Here is a 14,990-nt window from a genome sequence, read left to right as displayed (position 1 = left end):
GAGTGCAGTGGCTCAGCCTCACTGCAATCTCTGCCTCCCGGGTCCTAAGCAATTCTCCTGCCTTAGCCCCCCGAGTAACTGGGATTATAGGCATGCACCACCATGCCTGGCTAATTTTCATGTTTTTAGTAGAGAAGGGGTTTCACCATGTTGGTCAGGCTGATCTTGAACTCCTGACCTCAAGTGGTCCACCCGTCTCCACCTCCCAAAGTGCTGGGATTACAGGCATGAGCCACCGTGCCCGGTCCTGACTTTTTTATTCCAGCCATCCTAATGGGTGTAAAGTGGTACCTCACTGTGGTTTTCATTTGCATGTCCTTTATGACTAAGTATTTTTATTCTAGTATCTCTTTTCATTAGCTTTCCTATTTCCTCCCAGCCCAAGCTGTGACTATCACATTTCATTATTGCCAGTGTGCCTGCCCTGAAAGCCCTTCATTTCCCCCCAACAACTGCCTTTCATTTACGGTGAGCTGGGAATCCATATAACCCAACTTGTCAGAACTTTGTCCAAAGTCAGATTAAATGGATTCTGAACAAGCCCCACAAATAAGATATGTGCTTGGATTTTGTGACTGCTTATCTGGCAGTTTTGAGACTATTTCTGCTTAAAACCGGATTTTATTTAAAAAAAAAAAAAAAAAGACGGAAGGAAGGGAGGAAGGGCAGGAGGGAAGGCGGGAAGGAGGGAGTGAACCAATGCAGCATAGCCTAGTAGAAGTTACTCTGGCCTGGGCTCTGATTCCAGCTCAGCTTCCCACTAGTTTTGTAACCCTGGACAAGGTCCCCTCACTTCTGTGAACCTCCATTTCCATGTATGGTGAGAGTTTGAGCTAGATGATCTTTTAGTATTTCTAGCTCTGCTAGTCGGCCTACATCCTCATGCAGGCATCCCATCTCTGCCCACATTGTGCCTCATGCTGCTTCACTCCTCTGCACGTTTGCACACTCCACTCCCTCTTCTTGTAATGAGCAGCCTCCCACACCATTTGTCTACCTGGCAAACTCCTATTTATTCTTCTTTATTCCTCCAGCTTCACTGAGTTATGATTGACAAAAATTATGTATGCGTATGTATATATATGTATATGCATAATATATACGTTTTTTTAAAGACAGTGTCTTGCTCTGTCACGCAGGCTGGTGTACCGTGAGGCTCGCAGCAGCCTCGGCCTTTCAGGCTCAAGTGATCCTCCCACCTGAGCTTCCAGAGTAACTAGGATTACAGGTGCACACCACCACACCTGGCTAATTTAAAAAATGTTTTTAGAGACAGAGTTTCGCCATACTGCCCAGGCCAGGCTGGTTTCCAACTCCTGGGGCTGAAGTGATCATCCCACCTCAGTCTCCCAAAGTGCTGGGAGTACAGGTGTGAGCCACCGTGTCGAGTGGATAATTGTATTTTGCAATATGAGAAGGACATGAGATTCAGGGGGCCAGGGATGGAATGATATGGTTTGAGTGTTTGTCCCCTCCAAATCTCATGTTGAAATGTAATATCCAATGTTGAAGGTGGATCCTGGTGGGAAGTGATTGGATCATGGGGGTAGATCCCTTATGAATGGCTTAGCGCCATCCCCTTGGTGATGAGTGAGTTCTTGCTCGGTTCATGTGAGATTTGGATGTGAGATTTGGTTGTTTAAAAGAGTGTGGAACCAGGGGGAGGTGCCTCTCTCTCTCTTGCTGCTGCCTCTCTGCCATGTGATGCCCTGGCTCCCCCTTCACCTTCCACCATGATTGTGAGTGTCCTGGGACCCTCACCAGAAGCCAATGCTGGCACTATGCTTCATGTACAACCTGCAGAACAGTGAGCCAAAATTAAACTTCTTTTCATTATAAATTACCCAGCCTCAGTTATGTCTTTACAACAATGCAAGAATGGGCTAATAAAGCATCCAAATAGCCAAAGCAATCTTGAGAAAGAAGAACAAAGCTGGAAGCATCATATGTCCTGATTTCAAACTATATTACAAAGCCATAATAATGAAAACATTATGGTGCTAGCATAAAAACAGACACATAGACTAATGGAAGAGAATAGAGAGCCCAGAAATAAACCCATACATATTCAGTCTACTAAACTTTGACAAGGGCACCAAGAATATGGGGAAAAAATATTCTCTTCAATACATGGTGTTGAGAAAACTGGATATCTATATGTAAAAGAATGAAATTGGACCCTTATCTTATGCCATACAAAAAAATTAACTTGGCATTAAGGCTTAAATATAAGACCCAAATAAAACTGGCTTCTAGAAGAAAATATAAGAAAAAGCTCTTTGCCATTGGTCTTGGCAGCAGTTTTTGGGATATGACTCTTACTCATTCTTTTATTTCACTTTTTACAATGAAATTTCCCAAAAATCTACAAAAAGAGAAGAGTATAATGAACTACAATCAACAATTACCAACTTCTTTTTTTGTGAGATGGAGTCTCACTCTGTCACCCAGGCTGGAGTGCAATGGCGCGATCTTGGTTCACTGCAACCTCCATCTCCCAGGTTCAAGGGATTCTCCCACCTCAGCCTCCCGAGTAACTGAGACTACAGGCACATGCCACCACGCCCAGCTAATATTTGTATTTTTTGGTAGAGATGGGGTTTCACCATGTTGGCCAGGCTGGTCTCAAACTCCTGACCTCAGGTGATCCAACTGCCTTAGCCTCCCAAAGTGCTGGGATTACAGGCATGGGCCACCAGGCCCAGCCAACAGTTACTAACTTCTGGTCAACCCTGCTTCATCTATACCTGCCCTCCACTTCCCACATCACTTCAATCTGAATCCTTTTGAAGCAAATACCAGATAGGATACATCATTTGTCTTTTTTTGGGGGGGAGGGGTGACATGGTGTTATTGTTTTGTTTTGTTTTTAGGTGAAACCCATATAACATTAAATTAACCATTTTAAAGTGAAAAACTGCATGGCATTTAGTGCATTCACAATATTGTGCAACCATTACCTCTATCTAATTTGAAAATATTTTCATCACCCCAAAAGGAAATCCCATACCCATTAAGCAGTTGCTCCCCATTCTCCCCTTCTACCCACCCCGGGTAGCCACCAGTATGCTTTCTGTCCGCATGGATTGACCTATTCTGGATGTTTCACACAAGTGGAATCATACAGTATGTGATCGTTTGTGCCTGGCTTCTTTCACTTAGCACGGTTTCAAGGTTCACCCGTGTTGTAGAGTATGTCAAGACTTCATTCCTTTTTACGGCTGAATGATATTTCACTGTATGGATAGACCACACTTTGTTTATCATTAGTTGATGGACACCTGGGTTGTTTTCATCTGTTGGCTATTGTGAATAGTGCTGCTGTGCACTTGGGTGTACATGCACTTGTTTGAGTCCCTGTTTTCAATTCCTGTGGATGTATACCCAGGAGTGGCATTGCTGGGTCATGTCATGATTCTAGATGTAACTTTTTGAGGACTTAGGGAGCCTCTACTTTGTGAAGCCTGTCCTGATGTCCTCACATACATGCAGTTGAGCTCTCCACCTCTGTCACACTCTCTGTAGTAGCACCTATCCATAGGTGTAGCCGCTGCACTTCTGGATTCTCAGCCTCCTCTGCTCTCAGCCATTCACTGAGCAAAGGGCAGACAGGCGGGAACGGGGGCTCTTCTTCAAGACTTTCCTCTTCCATCTCCCTTCTGTCGCCCACACACACAATCCGAAGACCAAGGCCTGAATTGCTGAATTGGTACTATTGGTTAATTTGAGGTTTTACTGTACTGAGTCCTTCTTTTGGTAAACTTTCTCACCCATCCTCATTCTTGTGAACAAATGTGAACCTGAAAGAGCTAATCCTTCAGGACGGATCCTTAGTGGCTAACTGGACCTAAATTTAAAATAGAGTCAAGGGGCCATTTGCTGACTAGAGGTCACACATATACTGAGTTCCCTGAAAATCCACACCTCTCTCTTCAATTTTGGGGTGTTCAGAGCTCACCTGCACCAGCCACTCACAGCTCAGTTATGTCAACCAATCTGAGCTCAGCTGTATCAACCAGTCAGGGCTCAGCTGTGTTGACTAATCAAAACTAAGCAAATTTGAATCCTTCATTTGCATAAATAGACCTGATTGGGAACCTGGGCAGGGACTTTCCCTATAAAACCTGAACCCTCCCTTTGTTCTCTGGAATGCACCTTCGTTTTATACCAAAGGCTGCATCTCCCTGGTTTGCAAACTGTTCACTAGAATGAAGTCTATTTCCTGGCCAGGCATGGTGACTCACACCTGTAATCCTAGCACTGTGGGAGGCCAAACCTGGAGAATCGCTTGAGCTCAGGAGTTTGAGACCAGCCTGGGCAACATAGTCTCTATAAAAAGTTTAAAAATTAGCCAGGCATTGGCTGGGCATGGTGGCTCACGCCTGTAATCCCAGCACTTTGGGAGGCCGAGGCGGGCAGATCACTTGAGGTCAGGAGTTCGAGACCAGCCTGACCAACATGGTGAAACTCTGTCTCTACCAAAAATACAAATATTTAGCCAGGCGTGGTGGTGCATGCCTGTAATCCCAGCTACTCAGGAGGCTGAGGCAGGAGAATTGCTTGAACCTGGGAGCCAGAGGTTGTAGTGAGCTGAGATCATGCCACTGCACTCCAGCCTGGATGACAGAGTGAGACTCCCATCCCAAAAAAAAAAAAAAAAAAAAAAAAAGAAAAGAAAAGAAGAAAGAAAAATTAGCCAGGCATGGTGGTGTGCACCTATAGTCCCAGCTCCTCAAGTGGCTGAGGTGGGAGGATCACTTGAGTACAGGAAGTTGAGGCCTGGGCAATAGAGCAAGGGCCTGTCTCAAGAAAATAATAATAAAGTTTCTTTTCTCCAAATCCCTTTTCAGAGAACTTTTGTTCACACTCCCTGTAGTTCACATGAAACTAATTCCCACCTGACCTCTGGCTCAAGGGATGGACACGTGATCCAAGTCAGGCCAACTGGAGTCGATCCTGGGACTCCTGATGGCTACATTCAGAGAGGAGCTCTGCTCCCTAAACTCACCACCTACAAGTACCCTGTGTAGCCAGAGCTGCCAGAGCACAGTCTGGATAGACCTAAGCATGAAATCACAAGGGAGGAAGGCAAAGCCCAGACACAGAGGCAAGAGTTGGGTTTCTGGTAAAACCAGTCTAGCCCCTGGATGCAGCCCCACCTGAAGCCACCTTCATCTCTTGAACCTCCCTTGTCATGAGCCAGTAAATTCTCTTCATTGCTGAAGCTAGTTTGAGTGGGTTTTGCCACCTGCAGTCCAGTGACACATGTGGTGGTGGACCTGTAAGGCACTGCCTGCCAGTGCTCTCCTCATGACCACACCTGCCTCCAGCCATGCAGTCTTCATGGGAGCCGCCACATTCTCAGTGTGGGGCTTTGGAGCTTGGGACCAGAGGGAGGCAGTGCTGGTTCTTGGGACTTAGGGGCAGGTCATTGTGAACTTGATACCGGAGAGCTGTTGGCAGGGAAAGGCTGCAGGCAGGCAGGGGAGGTGAGAGACAGCACCCACCACAGCCCCTGGGGCGGGGCCCAGCCTCCTTCGACCACAGTACAATCACCCTCTGCGTGGCTTGGCTGCTCAGCCTGTCTTTTGATCATGTAAGAGATGCCAGTCTACTTTGCACTGATCCCCTTTCTGGCCTAATCTAGTTTGGGATGTGTTTCAGTAAGCTGCATATCCATGTGGCGCCCACAAACTCCTTAAGGCACAAACCTCTTCTTACTCACTTCCGCATCCGTCACCCTTGCAGAGCTCCCTGATGGTCCCTGACTGAATGCTGGCTGGGACCCAGCACCTGCCTTTCTGTGAAGTGCATGCCTGTGCCAGGGACTGTGCTAAGTCACTATGTGTGACATCATGCTCAGGCCTCCCAGCATCCCCACTGTATACTATTAGGTCAACCCATGTGTTTTTTCCAAAATCCGACTGGTTTTGGATCTACAGAAGCAGTAACTTCATATGGCCCAAACTAATATGAATTTTTTGCTGATGAAGCCAGAGAGATGGGGTCTCACCCAAGGTAAACCAGCTAGAAAACAATGATTTGTGCTGACAGGAAAGGTGAGGCCTTGATCTCTGGATGGCATGAATAGGCGAGCGAAGGGAGATGAAAGAGGAAAGTCTCGAAGCAGAGCCCCTGTCCCTGCCCCTCTGCCCTTTGCTCAGTGGACGGCTGACAGCAGAGGAGGCTGAGAATCCGGAAGTGCAGTGGCCACACCAGGCCGCCTCAGCACTGCCCTGATGTGGGGCCACAGTGTGGCCAGGAGGCAGGCCACCCACTGCTTCCCACAGGGCCCAGCGCTGCCCCACCACAGCTGGGTCACAGCATCTTTGCCACCCCTGGAAGCCCAAACCGCAGTCCCAGAGCAGCAGAGCACTCTCAGGGCTGGGCTTGTCCTGCAGAGCCCTGGTGGTCAGGTGCCCCTGGGGCCTCTGGGGCAACATGTCTGTGAGGCACATCCGAAGTGGGCAGAGCAGGTATTCTGGAGCCTCCTGCCCAAGCCTGGTGACCTCAGGGAACCCACTTCACTTCTGGCTGCCTCTTTAATGCAGCTCAAAAATTGACATAATGCAGCACTGGTCTCATGAAGTTACTATGAGGATTTCATGAGTTAATCCACGCAAAGTCTCTAGGACGTCATGTGACCAGCGCTTCTCCCTCCCCCACACAGGCCCTCTAGGACGTCCTTGCTCTCCCCTGCATATTCACACCAGTGTCAGCTATGCTGCGCTTCGCACCTGCTCCATGGTGAGCTGTGCTCTGTGTCCACATTTCTGTCCACCCAGCTGGATGATGAGCAGGCTCAGGGGCTGGGCTTCCCTCCTCAGGGACCTCCCAGTCCCTCAATGGGTGGGCGCGTGACTGTGACCCTGAGATATAAATCCCCTGAGGGTGCTTCAAGATGCCCCCAGCTTTAGAAAGGTAGAGACCAAGTGTGAAGCAACCAATAATTGAGACAGTAATCTCAGTTGCAGGCCCGAGTCTGCAACCTGGAAGACAGTGGGGCAGCAGTTGAATGCAGAGCTCAGGAGCCATGGTTGGGGCCAACAGGATGGCCCAGGCCCTCCCTCCCCTGGTCAAAGCCCAAGGCCTTGCAGAGCCAGCCCCTCCCCAGACAGCCTGGGCCTCCTGGAGGACCCTTGTTTCAGCTCCAGGAATGAAGATGGCCAGCTGAGGCTGCAGCCTCTCTTGGCAGGGCGGTGAGCAGTGTCTGTGCTTGAGGACCAGCTCCAGGCCCCTGCTGAACAGCCCCTGCGACTGCAGCGCTTCCCTGTCTTCAAACGCAGGCCGAAGCTCAAGGCACCTCCATCCCCAAGCCTAGGATCTGGCCTTGGAACCAAGCCTCTGCCCCCATAGCCCACAGAGCCCTCCAGCCCTGAGCGGAGCCCACCCTCCCCAGCCACAGACCAAAGAGGCAGCGGCCCCAATCCCTGATCCTGTCCTCTCCTTACACATGAGATTATTTTATTAAAAAACTCAAAGAAAAAAAAATAGAACAGGCACCTAGAGGAACTGGAGACTGCTGGAGGGCAGCCTACAGCGGGCTCCCACACCTCAGGGGCAGCTCCTAGGCACTGCCCAGCCGGGAACTGCAAACTGTGTTACTGGTGGGTCCCCCAAAAGAATATGGAAACACTTTGTACCCTCTCACACGTTTAAAAATTCATATTTACGACATTAAAGTGGAAGCAAAGGATGTGATTTCCTGGATATGGTAAATATTGAGTTTTTATTCACTTATTTTAAATTTTTTTTAACTTTTCTTATTTATTTATTCATTTTAGAGACAAGGTCTCACTCTGCCTCCCAGGCTGGAGTGCAACGGCACCATCATAGCTCACTTGCAGCCTCGAACTTGCAGCCCAGCCTTGAACTGAGCTCAAACCATCTAAGAAGCTCGGACAACAGGGTGTTCCATCATGGCCAGCTAATTTCTTCTTTGTTGGTAGAGATGTGATTTTGCTATGTTGCCCAGGCTGGTCTTAAACTCAAATGATCCTCCTGCCTTGGCTTACTCCTCCCAAAGTGCTTACAGGCATGAGCCACTGCACTAGGCCAACACTGACGTTGTTAAATGAGCTGTTTCATCACTTGTATAATGCATCCAGCGGCTTCTAAAAGACCATAGTTGCTGGATGCCCACCACTACGCATATAAAAGTACATGAACAAGCTCTTTTTTTTTTTTGACAGAGTTTCGCTCTTGTTGCCCAGTGCAATTAAGCAATCTCGGCTCACTGCAACCTCTGCCTCCTAGGTTCAAGTGATTCTCCTGCCTCAGTCTCCTAGTAGCTGGGATTATAGGCGCGTGCCACCACACCCAGCTAATTTTTTGTATTGTTAGTAGAGATGGTGTTTCACCATGTTGGCCAGGCTGGTCTCGAACTCCTGACCTCAGGTGATCCACCCTCCTCGGCCTCCCAAAGTGCTGGGATTACAGGCGTGAGCCACCGTGCCTGGCCTTTTTTTAAATGAAGTTTTTACATCAGTTTATTTCTCTTAGAAACTCGTATTCAATTCCACTGCCCCCACAAACTTTGAGCCTACAGTGATGTATTCTCATGCCTGAAAGTATCTTATTGGTCACACTATCCTACTTCTCCATAGTAGAAACTATGCGTGTAAAGTGAAATGGAAAAACACACATTTTCTGTGACTACAATCACCAAATGTTTCAAAGAAATTGCCAAGCGTGGCAGCTTGCACCTGTAGTCCCTGTGACATGGGAGGATAGTTTGAGGCCAGGGGTTTGAGGCTGCAGTGGGTCATTACTGCACCACTGCACCCCAGCCTGGGTGACAGTGAGACCCCCATCTCTTAAAAAAAAATTCTGGTAAGTTATTACAAATAATATTAGCATACAATTCATCAAAACATAAATTTATTACAATTATTTTTGAGACAAGGTCTCGCTCTGTTGCCCCGGCTGGAGTGCAATGGCGCTATCACAGCTCACTATATCCTTGACCTCCCAGGCTCAAGTGATCCTCCTGCCTCAGCCTCTCCAGTAGCTGGGACTTCAGACACGTGCCACCATGCCTGGCTAATTTTTTGTAGAGATGGGGTTTCACCATGTTGCTGAGGCTGGTCTCTACTCCTAAGCTCAAGTGATCCTCCTGCCTTGGCCTTCTGAAGTGCTGGGATTACAGGCGTGAGCTACTGCACCCAGCCTACAAATGTTGATAGATACTTACTAAACAAAGTAAAATGTTATTAGCAATGTATTTCTTATACATTGATTGTTGTGCTACCGCCCAAACCTCATTTAGTGCACCAGTGGATAAACATTCTTTATTTCTGTGATGAGTCAATGGTCAGCATCGTCTCTTCTAATTTCTCATTTTTATAGGGGTAAGCACTGAGAAGTCTTGTCACATAAATAAGCAAAGGGAAAGGAGGGAGTACTGGAGCAATGCAACACAATTATTCTAACTTCCTTTGAATTTTCTGCCCAAAATCCATAGTAATCTATCATCAAGAATTATTTTTGTTGCCACTGGGTAATGGGTAAGTAAAGGTTCATTGTAGAGGTCTCTCTACTTTTGCCTGTGTTTACATTTTCCATAGTAAAAGTTAAAGAAATTATTTTTAACCTCTATTAGTTGACAAGTTGGTTGGACTATCCCCCAATTTTATTGCAAATATAAAATGAAAACCACCTGACTCTCAGAAGGGTTTATCTCCAGTCTCCGGAGTCCTTCAAGCTCCTCTTCCTTTCCAGACCTAAAGCAATTCTTCTAACTGGCCTTTTGTCTGTCTCAGGATGGGGAGTATGTTCCCCAAAGCTACCTTCTCAAGGAGTTGGTGCCTTTTGGGGAGTCTTGGATGCCCCATTCGAAGACTGTGGTGGGTGAATCAGGAGGTACCCCTTTGCCAAGAGCCTGGGGAAATGGGCCAGGCCAGGGAGGATGGAAGAATGGCTCCATCTCAGAATGCAAGTGCATCCTCTGCCCCCTCCAGCTCCTCCATGTGCGCTGCTCAGATCCTGGTACTTCTCACTGGAGAGGACCCGGGCCCTGCCCAGAGTCATGCAGTTATGAAGGATGAGGCTAGAACCCTTTGCATCCATCTTTTTCAAATTACTTCAGCCAAAGTAAGCTTGGTGAAAAGGTTGCAATTAAAATAAAGGTGAACAAGCCTGGTGTGATGGCATGCGTAGTCCCAGCTACTCCACAGACTGAGGGGAGAGGATCCCTTGAGCCCAAAAATTCGAGGCTGCAATGAGCCATGCTGGTGCCACTGCACTCCAGCCTGGATGACAGAGCAAGCCCCTGTCTCAAAACAAACAAACGAAATAAAATAATAAAATGAAAAAGGTGAACAACTAAATGTGATCATGGCCGGGCACAGTGGCTCACGCCTGTAATCCCAGTACTTTGGGAGGCAGAGGCGGGCGGATCACGAGGTCAGGAGATCGAGACCAGACTGGCTAACACGGTGAAACCCCGTCTCTACTAAAAATACAACAAATTAGCCGGGCGTGGTGGCGGGCGCCTGTAATCCCAGCTACTCGGAAGGCTGAGGCAGGAGAATGGCGTGAACCCGGGAGGCGGAGCTTGCAGTGAGCCGAGATTGCGCCACTGCACTCCAGCCTGGGCGACAGAGCGAGGGCTGGGAGCAGAATGTTAAAGCTTGGTGAATCTGCATTAATAAGGGGTGCAGTTCTCGGAACTAGTCTCACGGCTTTTCTGTTACTTTGAAATTATTTCAAAACAAAACGTAAACCTGGTCTCTGTCACCGCTTTGTGGCTGCTTCGAGGAGAGCACCCTCTGTGTCCAAGACCTTAAACTCCCTGCCTGGGGTCTCGGCTCCCGAAGTTCCTGCCTACGCCAGTTTGGTTGCCCTTCAAGCTTAGGTCCCTCTGCCTCTGCGAACCGCTGCAGGCCCATTTCTTGCACAATCAAAATGAAGTCATACTAATCTTGGTTTGAGAGGAGCCAGAATTTCAGAGCCTCCAACCCTGATGCTTTCTACAACCCGGGAAGCTGAGGCCCGGAGACGGAAGTGACCGAGCGCGACTAGATCCAAAGCCTTCCCGACTTCCATTTTTCTCAGTAGGCAAGTGGTCCAAGCCCCACCATGTCCTTCTTGGATTTGGGTCTCAAGTCCAGCCACTCCCCTCAAGTCTGGTCTCCCACTCTCACGCCCCTCCAGCCACTGGCCTCAAAACCACCGAGCACATCCACGCGGCCCTCGCCGACTCCCGCAGGGCTGCCTCCACCCCGCGGCTTCTTGCCGGCGCATAGCCTCCCAGAGCCTCCAATGACCGCCCGAGCGACTGCCCTCCCTCCCTTGCCTCGCCCCTTCGCCTCCCCATCTGTGCAATTGAACATTCATTCATTGCCGCGGACTCGAGGCTGCCCAGTCCTCTTCCGGACGGGGCCCTGAGGACAGGACCTGGCTATCCGGCTTCCCGGTGTGTCCCCAGTGCGTGGCCCAGAGCGGCCAATTTGGCGAGGGCAGGAATCTCTGTCCCTGGTTCCTTTAGTCCCCAGCTTTGCTCCCAAGTGACCATCCGCGAGGCAGCGTCCCCTCCTTGGCATCTGCGGCTCTGAGACGCTCAAGGGCCCAAGGGGGTGAATGGGGTGTGGGCGACTAACTGTAGCCCTGTCCTCTGGGGGCAGCTTGCTGCGCAAGTGATGCCCGGCCAGGGAACGGGGTGCTGGGGCCGCAGTCACCGCAACTTCTGGGCGGAGCAGTGAGGGCCCCGGGGGCTCGGGGAGCTGGGGGTGTACCCGCAGCCGGGGAAGCGGAGGCACAGGACCTGGGCCCAGGGCTCGGAGCCCGTGCTCCCTCCAAGCGAGGCGGGATGAGCACAGGCTGCGGGACCTCCGCCCCGTGCCCCCGCCCCCCTAGGCAGGCTGGAAGCTGGCCAGGGGCTCAGAAGTCGCACCTCTGGCCGCGGGAGGACGGGGCGGAGCCGGAACGGAAGCGCGGACAATGGGCCCTCCGGGGCCGCTTCCGGCCTCTCTCTGCGGGGCGGGAGCACGGGAGAGCCTGGGGCCTGGGGCCTGGCCTGGGCGGGGCTCGGGCGCCCTCCCTGGGTCGCCTCCGCAGCACCCCAGCCCGGGCCCCTCCCACCCCTGCCGGCCTGAAAGCCAGGGACCCGCCCCGCCCCAGCTCTGTCCCCAGCCTAAGAGCCTGGCACAGGCTGGCGAGTATGGAACTGGGTTGTTTTTAAAAACTTTTATTCATTGAGTTACAATTTACATCAGGGGAAGTGGCCAGATCTCAAATGTGAAGTCTGGTCAACTTTGCACGTTTATACCTTGTAAATGCTCTGAACAAGACATGGAACATTCCCAGCTCCCAGAAAATTCCCTGGTGGCCCTGCCCAGTCAGTCCCTGCCCCCAGCCGCAGCCCTGGCAACTACCCATCTGTGTCCCGTCCTGTGGCCTGGCCTTTTCCAAACAGCATGTACATGGGATCCTGCAGCGTAGAGCCTTTCCAGCCGGCTTGGAGATGCATCCTTGTGTTGGAGTATCAGGAGGCTATTCCTTTTCGTTCCATTGTATGGATGCCTCCATGTGTTTACCTCTTCACCAGCCGAGGGACACTTGGCTTGTTTCCAGTTTGCAGCAATTATCAGTGGAGCTGTGACAAGCATCTGTACAGGTTTTTATGGACCTGTGTTTTAATTTTATTCCAATATCTATACGTAGGATTGCCAGGTTGCACGTGTCTACATTTGACTTTTTTTTTTTTTTTGAGAGGGAGTCTCGCTCTGTCGCAGGAGTGCAGTGGTGCAATCTCGGCTCACTGCAAGCTCCTTCTCCCAGGTTCATGCCATTCTCCCGCCTCAGCCTCCCGAGTAGCTGGGATTACAGGCACCTGCCACCACGCCCGGCTAATTTTCTTTGTATTTTTAGTAGAGACAGGGTTTCACCGTATTAGCCAGGCTGGTCTCTATCTCCTGACCTCATGATAAGCCCGCCTCGGCCTCCCAAAGTGCTGGGATTATAGGCGTGAGCCACCGCGTCCAGCTACATTTGACTTTTTTTGAGGAAACTAGCAAAAGGTTTTTCAGAGCGGCTGCACCATTTCTTCACCCCTGCCCCTGTCGCTCCACATCCTCACCCACACTTGGTGGTGTCAGTCTTTTCTGTCTCAGCCTTTCAAGTGGGAGTGGGGCTGTCTCAAGAGAGGGTTGACTGAGCAAAGAGCGAACTCCCACCCAGCGCCTCCCAGTGGTTTCCTGCCCTTCCCTCATCCTGCTCCCAGATGGAGGTGCAGGCAGTGGTCCCAGCCCCAGCTCCACCCCACATGAGTCCCCAGGTGAATGCCCCACCCCATGAGTCCCAGGACTGAGCGGGCACACACCTTCCTATGCTCAAGTCCTCCTCAGACACTGGAGCAGGGAGGCACTGGCAGAGTCCCCAAGTCCAAAGTGATGGGCTGGGTTTCCATCTGGTCCTACCTGCTTAGCCATCTAGCCTCCTTCCCAAACAAGCAGCCTCTGGAGGAATCACTGGAAGACAGATGGGGAAGAGGGGGGTGAACACAGGTGCTGCGTGAGAAGCCGAGGGAATGGGTGGCTGCAGCCTGTGCCCCTAGCAGGTAGGCAGGCCTCATGGTTGGACCACCCACATCCACGGGCCTCCTGGAGGCCCTGCTCTGCCTCTGAGACCCTGTGTTTTGGGAGATGGGGCGGCAGTACCAAGGTGAGCCTGATTGCCTTCAACAAAGCTTCACTGTGCACCTACTGTGTGCCGGGCCCTGCTGTGGCCCCGGAGACACATCCCCTGCCCTGGTGAAAGTCCATCCAGTGAGAGAGATGGATACTAGCCCTGACTGGTACTTCGGTCAGGGAGGGCCTCTTTGGAGGGGGATATTTGAACAGAGACCTGAGGGATAAGAAGGCGGCAGCCCTGGGGAGATCTGGAAAGGGCATGACAGGCAGAGGGCACAGCAAAAGCACCGTCCTGGACCAAGCTCAGTGAGGAGGCCAGTGCTGCTTGAGCGGAGAGCAAAGGGAAGCCTCGATGGTGCCTCTGCCAGGGGTCCCAGCTACTCAGGGGGCTGAGGTTGGAGGATGGCTTGAGCCTAGGAGGTTGAGGCTGCAGTAAGCTGAGATCGCAACACTGCACTCTAGCCTGGGTAACAGAGTCAGACCCTGTCCCCCCCCCCAAAAAAAAAAAAGTGGAGCTGAGGATTCAGACATGCAGGAAGTGAGGGAAGATCATGTGAGGACACAGCCAGAAGGCACCATCTGCAAGCCAAGGAGAGAGGCTGCAGCAGACACCAACCCTGCAGACTCCTTGGTCTTGGACTTGGCCTTGCAGCCTCCAGAACAGCGGGAGAGGTCACGGGGCAGGGGGGAGGTTTGCTTGCTAGGCTGCCGTAACAGGAGACCACAGACTGGATCGCTCAACAACAGAAACCTATTTCCTCTCAGTTCTGGAGGGTACAAGTGGTACAGCCACAGCTCACTGCAGCCTCGACCTCCTGGGCTCAAGCCATCTTCCCATCTCGGTCCTCTAAGTAGCTGAGACTACAGGCAGCAGCCTCCATGCCCAGCTAACTTTTTGTAGAGATAGGGTCTCACTGTGTTGCTTAGGCTGGTCTCGAACTCCTAGGCTCAAGCGATCCTCCTGCATCAGCCTCCCAAAGTGCTAGGATCACAGGCGTGAGCCACCGCACCTGGCCCTAATCTCCTCATACCATCTCATTTTAACTTAATGAACTCTTTAAAGGCTGTCTCCAGATACAGTCTCATCCTGAGGTATTGGGGGTTTCGACACTTGAATTTGTCGGGGGCACACAGTTTGGACTAAGACAGAAGGAAGAGGAGGCCAGGGTGATTGGGATTGGGGCCTGAGCCCGGGCTGAGTGAAGGATGCCGGAGGAGAGCACCACATCTCCTTCCTCAGCCACCGAGCGCCTACTGTGTGCAGCCCAGCCTCTGGGGCTGAGGAAGGCAAGGCTGGAGATGAGAACCTGGCTGGGAGAGCTGACTCGGGCCTCCTGCTCCTCCGGCCTTTCCTCCTTC

The sequence above is a fragment of the Symphalangus syndactylus genome, chromosome 21, assembly GCF_028878055.3.
Source record: "Symphalangus syndactylus isolate Jambi chromosome 21, NHGRI_mSymSyn1-v2.1_pri, whole genome shotgun sequence".
NCBI lineage: Eukaryota > Metazoa > Chordata > Mammalia > Primates > Hylobatidae > Symphalangus > Symphalangus syndactylus.
Note: the sequence above shows the minus strand (reverse complement) of the source record.